The sequence below is a fragment of the Rhinolophus hipposideros genome (genome assembly GCF_964194185.1).
Source record: "Rhinolophus hipposideros genome assembly, chromosome: 8".
NCBI lineage: Eukaryota > Metazoa > Chordata > Mammalia > Chiroptera > Rhinolophidae > Rhinolophus > Rhinolophus hipposideros.
In genome coordinates, this window is record NC_138054.1 from 27085731 (window position 1) to 27093403 (window position 7673).

Below are 7673 nucleotides of genomic sequence, written 5' to 3' on the forward strand. Positions count from 1 at the left end.
TTAATCTGCTTTTCTGACCTATCTCCAGGTCCCTGAAGGTTATTTGTTTATCTTGCCTAGGTCAATGACTTTATTCTGAAACCCAATATTTTGGAGACAGAGAGAGGGGGATAAAAGGAGGCCCTGTTTTCAGCAAAATACTTTTAGTAAGAGCAAATTGGTTTTGTCTGCCAGTGTTGTGTTATGGACTTCTCGGCTGCTATTAGTGAAAACTACCCTGAATAAGAAAGAGAAAAAACACAGATCTTGGTGACTTTTTCTGGGATCGTAGTACTTCAGTAACGTCTGCTTGATGCATGACTCTTATCTTGCCATTTTTCCCCCCACAATATATAGTTGTATGTGATCTTTATCATACCTGTTATCTAGGAATATATTGTTTTGAAGAAAAGTTTGAAAGTTAAACACAAACTTTACTGAGTATTTGATATCTACCTTATAAAAATATGACTGAATATAGTTACTCTTGATGTTCTATTTTTATCCTTAAAGTTTAAAGTAAAGGAATCAGCAATTGTTATTAGATTTTTATGTTAAAAATTATGAAGTTTCAATGTATAAATTTCAGCTTTGCCCCCATTGGCTTTATTATTTCCTCTGATCATCTTTTTATTTTCCTATGCTGTCCATCAACCATTTCCTATCCTTTTGGGATTTTCCTCAATTTCTGTTTGCATTATAATGCCATATATATATATTTTTTTTATTTTAAATGATTTTAATTTCATTTTTAATATATAGTGAGAACACATTGTAATAACTTCATTTCACTACTTTTCACTTTCAAAATAACTGTCATTTGAAATTCTTGCCTCCTAATATAAATCAAGCATTTTAGAGTCTTCATTGAAGGAAATATTTTCTTTTCTCTTTGAATTTTCTGCACCTATACAAAAGAGTTTCATATGTCCAAACACAATTCTAAAATAGAGGTGGTTAGTAAAATAGAACCTCCAGTGTAATAATTATTTCTCCATTTGGATAGTATTTCCATTGACAAAAGGATGTAATTTATGGCTTTAGGCCCTTTTGTTAAGAGAAAGATTGTTTCTTTTTTCTTCTTCACACTAAAAAGGGCTTAATTGGATGTTTTCAGATTATGGGAGTAATATATGCTTATTTATAATTCCTATGCTATAAAAATAATTCAGTAGTTATACGCCATAGAATAGTACTGACAACTTTATGCCCCAAACAGTCGAATGAGCTTTCAAACACAGCTGCGAAATCAGACAGCAGTTTCAACACCAGGGTCCCAGCAGGGTAGGGGGTTGCATGTGGGCGCAGCCAAGTGATGGAGCCAGTCAGATTCTGGGCAAATACACAGGGTGCCAAAAAATATATACACATATTAAGAGATGTTATCTATGTAGTACCTTTTGAATTCCGGTAGCAATGTGTAGTATGACGTTAGCTCAAAAGACGGCATTAATCAAATGAATGAATCATCATTCATTGTATTACAATATTAATAGTTTTTTCCTTACCTAAAATGCATATACATTTTTGGGGCACCCTCTGTATGTCAACAAATATTTGTTAGTGAGTTAACTCAAGGTAACAATTAGGAATAATGAATGTGAGATGTCTGGGACCTAGCAAATACTCAATTAAGTGGTAGCTATTGTCGTTATTAAGACAAAATATGGGGGGGCGGCCAGTTGGCTCAGTCGGTTAGAGCTCAGTGCCGCAGTGCTCATAACATGCAGGTCGCCAGTTAGATCCCCACATGGGCCAGTGAGCCGCACTCCCCACAACTAGATTGAAAACGACTTGACTTGGAGCTGATAGGTGCTGGAAAAACACACTCTTCCCCAATATAAAAAAAATATATATATATATAATATATTTGTATAGATATATTTTATATAATATATTGTATAAAATATATATAAATATATATTTATGTGTGTATATATATATTTATATATGTATATATATTTATAGATATAGTATATTTTTATATATATGCATGGTTGTGGTTGAAGGAGAGAAGCAGAGAGCAAAAAATTTCAGATAATCCTGATGGCTGGTCAGAGTCCAAGGTTAGGTGCTGGGGCCAGTGTGAGTCTAAAACTGTAGGAAGTAATATTGATGGGTTAGAAGAAGAGAGGGAGTTGCTCTGAATTAGGCTCAGCCTTGAGGGTTCCCGACAGCCCCTCTGAATGGGAAATACCCTTGTGGCTTTTAACAATGTGTGAATGTGAATAATCAACTCATCAAGGGAAAGTCCTTAAGCTTTTTCTACCCGATATCATTGCTATACCCAAAGCCACACTGCAGAAAGAATTGCTAAATGCATGTTTTCTTAATGCTACTATGTGGCAGGAATTTAAGTTGATAATCTCTTTTCAAGGCACATCTTGATTAAAAGGGAATTATTCAAAGCCATCTGAGAGGTAATTACTATATAAAGGCTAATTGACCTAATTAACCTAATGTGGGTCAATGGCTCTAATAGTACCCAAAGAAGAACATTTTCAAATGAGGGGGAAAAAACAACTCCAAAAGGAATTTCTTTAAGTGAACATCCTTAAATTTAGTGAGTCTGATGTATTTCTTGCACACAGATATATTGCTACATATAATATTGCTGGAGTGGCTGAGCTGGGATAAAAAGAGAGAGAAAGGCTAATTCTCCAAGGATACGAAGGACTATTCTGTTCATCACTCAGGGGAAGGCACTATAGAAATTGCATTTTAACAATACTGCCTTTCTGGTAACGTAGCACTGAAAGAAGAATTCAGCATGACAAGTCAAATTTAGTACCATACTGTTTTGATTCTCTCGGTGATATTATAAAGTGCATGCAGATACCTGCTTTTTATTTGATTAACTTCAGCTTCTCTGAATGCCAGCTTGTCCCATTTGAAATATTGACTGCAAAATATAAACTGGGGCTGATAATATCTAAGTCCTATGACTGAGGAAAGAAAATATACTCTACACCTCTGGTAGACAAAATCAGGCCCCCAAAGATGTCTATGTGTTAATCCCCAAAATTGTGAATGTGTCATATTACATGGCCGAAGGGACATTGCAGATGTGATGTTCAGGATCTTGAGATGGGGACTTTATCGTGATTATTCAGGTGGGCCCAATGTACTCACAAGTGTCCTTATAAGTGAAGGAGGGGAGAAGGCAGGAGAGTCCGAGAAAGATGTGAGGATGGAAGCAAAGGTCAGAGAGAGAGAGAGACTTGAAGATGCTGCACTGCGAGCTTTGAGTATGGAGAAAGGGGCCACAAGACAAGGAATGCAGGCAGCCTTGAAGCTGGAAAAGGCACAAGGCAATTGTGGGGACAGAGTCCCAGAGAGCAGTTTCCAGGCTCTCGACCTCACGTAGAAAGGTGCTGGCTCAGGAAGTAGATGGTCAGCAGCTATGACTAGTTGGCCATCGGCTGTTACCAGTTAGTCATTAGCCACTGATATAACTGCCGGGGCTGCGCTGGTGAGTCGAGTCGAGTGAGTCAGTTGGGTGGCAGGCAGAGAAGCGGACAGCAGGTTGCAGGTCATGTGACTCCAGCCACCAGTGAGACGATAGTGGTATGACTCCCCTACCTATGGCTCCGCGGGTGTTCCTTTTTGGCCTAGTCATATCCTGCGTTCTTATGTGGGGAACGGGACCAGAGGCCCCGCCTGACGCCGTGCATGACAGCAATAGATTCCCCCCAGAGTCTCTAGGACTGTAGCCTGGATTTTAAAATCAAGCAAACTTGGTTTTAGCCCAGTGAGACTGATTTCTGGACTTCTGATCTCCAGGACTCTAAGGTAATAGCCTTGTTTTATTGTAAGCCACTAAGTTCGTGGTCAGTTGTTCCAGCAGCAATAGAAACTAATGCACCAACTTTGGGCTCTCCGCGTGGAGCTACGTTGATGTCATTTTACTTGGATTGAAATGACTTTCCCAAACTATGCCTATAATCCAAGACAGAGCTATGTCCATAAACCAGGGGGGCTCTAGCGGAAGCTCTTGCTTTGCCTTTTATTTATCACAAGCTCACTTTGCTCCTATTCATCTCCAGGCCTTTTGAGAAATAGAGTCCTAGACTTCCTACGAATGGGGATAAACAGTCCTTTCATGAGTGAATTCCCCTCGCCCTTAGGTTTTTAAAACCCAAAGATGTTTCCTTAAAAGATATTTACAAATATAAACAGTGTCTTTTAATCAGTTTGGACTTTGTTCTGTGTTCAAAATTACACAAGAGTGTAGCACCTGGAGGCTGAGGAGAATGCGCACAAAACCTTGAGAAGGTGGTGAAGTGTTTTCACTTGGCGTTGCAAGCCCTGGATATGCCCTTGGGCTAACTGGGTAGGCAGGAGGGAGCTCTGGGCAGCTGATCAAAATCCCACATGGGGCCAAGGAGTTGAATAATGATAATACTATTTTAACAGCCACTGTGCTAAGGAGCACTTATATCATATTAAGGAGTGTATGTATTATCCTATTAGCCCATTCTTACTACCCCTATTTTCAACTGAGGAAATGAAAGCTTAAGAAAGGGCACCATCCCCACCATCCCCTACCTCAGACTCATAGATTTGACTCACTCCATGCCTGAGCTGTTAACCACTACTCTGTCCCCTCTTGGTGTCCCATAGACCCATAACTTGGCAAGTTTTCTCTATAACAGAGTCATGGCAGATTTGTTGTTTTCTTGGTGTTCTAAGTGTGTACCCTCAACAAGTTCCTGAAAATGAGGGAAGAGTTTGCTAGAGGGGAAAAAAAGTGTATGTGTGTGTGTGTGTGTGTATATATATATATATATATATATATATATATATATATATAAAACATACAAAACCAGGCAAAGTCTCATTGTCAAATTCAGAGAATGGGCAGACTGTGCACTGCAAGCTTGGCTTTTTCTGAAGCACACAAGTTCTCCTGGGCCCTGTGGAAAAGCTTGCTAACTGATGTCATGATAATGAATTCATTAGAAGTAAGGCAAACAATGAAAAGCAATCAATGTACATTTTACTTCTGACCATTGCAATGGCCCCAGGAAGGAAACCTGGAGAAACCAAATGAGACCAATTAGGTTGGATTGGATAGCAAGCTTTTTGATGAGCATGCGTGACAGGTCTTAAAAGAGGATGAAACATACTTAAGGTCTTAGAGTAACTCAAAGTCTTGGAGGAAGACTAATAGTCAGAATCAGGTAAAAATATGAAAGAAAATAAGAAATTCAGAATGGGAAGAATTCTGAGAAGGGGAAGGCCCCCTGTATGAAAATAATGACGCTGGCCACCCAGCAACAGCAGTGAGGAAGCAGAATTCCCCACTCCTAGTTTACTATCTTTTTTTCTGGTTAAGTGTGGGGACAGAGTCCCCGAGAGCAGTTTCCAGGCTCTCGGCCTCACGTGGAAAGATGCTGGCTCAGGTAGTAGATGGCCATCTGCTGTGACTAGTTGGCTGTCAGCTGTTACCTGTTAGCCATTAGCCACTGATATAACTGCCATGGCTAAGCTAGTAAGCGCAGATTGCAGTTAGCAAGTGGGTCGGTTGGCAGAGAAGCAGACGGCCAGTTGTGGATTATGTGGCTCCTGCTTCCTGTGTCTCCAAGCCAGTCGCCAGCGAGAATGTAATGGTATGACTCCCCTATCTATGGCTCTGTTGGTGTTCCTTTTTGGCCTCACCATATCCTGCTTTCTTATGCAGGGAGCGGGAGCATAACACCCTGCTTGACACTAAGAAGATTGCTTATCAGAGTTGACTAGAAAGGGTGGAACAAATGTTGATAAGAAGGAATTGGAACTCCAGCTTGTCCAAGATTCCACCTCTGAACCATTGCGCCCCAAGGAAAGATAATAATATAATATGTTGATTGAAAAATCAGGCTTTGGAGTCAGGTAGAGTCTGTTTGGTCTCCTAGCAAGTTACTTAACAGCTCTAAATTTCAGTTTCTTTGCCTATAAAATTGAGATAATAGTATATACCTCATAGGGCTAGCGTGACAATTCAATATAAAGCACTTTAAACAGCACCTGGCACATAAATATGGAACAGAGTAGCCCTTCATTTTATCATTATTTTTTACAGACTAAATAGCTGAAAAGACATCAAAAATCTTTAAGAAATTATGAAAAAAGAATAAATATTGTGAATAATAGTCAATAAAACTAGGAAAATTATATTAAAGATAGTTTTACCAGTTTCCAAAGTAAATAGTGATCTCTAAAAATAGTGTAGTTTCAGTAAGAATAAGTCATACCACACTAAATGCATTTTCCTTTTCCTAGACAGCTGTAGAGTGGAAGTGAGAGGAATTTTATAGACAAAGAGTATTGTGATTTCAGCATGACCAAAATCTCATGGGATCGTTGTGAAAAAACTGTGGGCTGGTTGTTACAGGTAAGAGGATTTTTAACTTGTTGAACAATCCAAACAGTACTAGTTAAGAAATATTTAAATCCAAAGGAAGTTTTCCAGGAGGAGTAACTTAGGTTCGTCTCTCAGCCCTAAATTCTTCAGTATTTTCACTAATGGCTTCTATGCTAATATCTGCAGCGCGGTGATCAATGAAAGAATGCTGAGCCATAAAGTTAGGATTCAAAGAATTTTCGTATGGCTGAAATAACAGACCAAATCGAACAGTACAAAATTTGCCCACAAAAACTCTAGTCTCTTACTTTAATCCGATACCAAACTCTGTAAGCAGAGTATGGGGTACATGTCTTAGCAGCTTGTATTTTATTTTAAGGTTTTATTCAAGAACAAGGTCAGTATAATTCAACAGTGTGGCTTAGCTTCCATGTCTGGAGATGTTTAAGCCCAGAGAAGACAACCACTTGATAGGACTTTTTTGAAGGGATTCCACTGTGGATCAGAGTCTGTGCTAATAAGCACTAAGCTTCATTAGAGCCTGCTGCATTCTTTGTCTTACAACTGAAACATGGCCTGAGGATCTAAAAAGTGGTTCAGCAGAGTTCACTATGATGAAGATGATGAACACATGCATCCTACAAGGCCAGATGGGAGACCTTCCGTTTTGCTGATCAGAGATGGAGAGGTGACATGGCACCTGCTGAGTGTAGTAGGCAGCCTAGCTACAACTCACGCTATCACTGTTCTGCTTCACGCGCTGGGGTTGGGGCAAGTACACAGATCTGTGCCTCGTCTGGGACTGATTTGGGGTGTGGCTTGGGCAGGGACTGACTGCTGCCTCAACAGCAGTGATGACAGCAGGGGAAGTGCATGCTACTGGGACTCAGCTGCCATGCCCTGTGTAATGGAATTGATTTGACTTGAGTTGCCATCCACTTGCAACAGGGTTGAGATGAACTTTCTCTTTCCTTGACTATTTCAAGTAGAGACTGGTTTACATTACCGTGGGAACTGTATTTGAAAAGGAAGAGTCTGATTGATGGTGTACAATTCTCCATCTCCTCTGAGGAGCCCTTCTCAAACTTCAATGCGCATATGCATTGCCTGTGGATCTCATAAAAATGCAGATTCTGATTGTGGGGACAGAGTCCCAGAGAGCAGTTTCCAGGCTCTCAGCCTCACTTGGAAAGGTGCTGGCTCGGGTGGTGGATGGCCATGAGCTGTGACTAGTGGGCCATCAGCTGTTACCGGTGAGCCATTAGCCACTGATATAACTGCCGCGGCTGAGCTAGCAAGCTCAGATTGCAGTTAGCAAGTGAGGTTGGTTGGTGGAGAAGCCAATGGC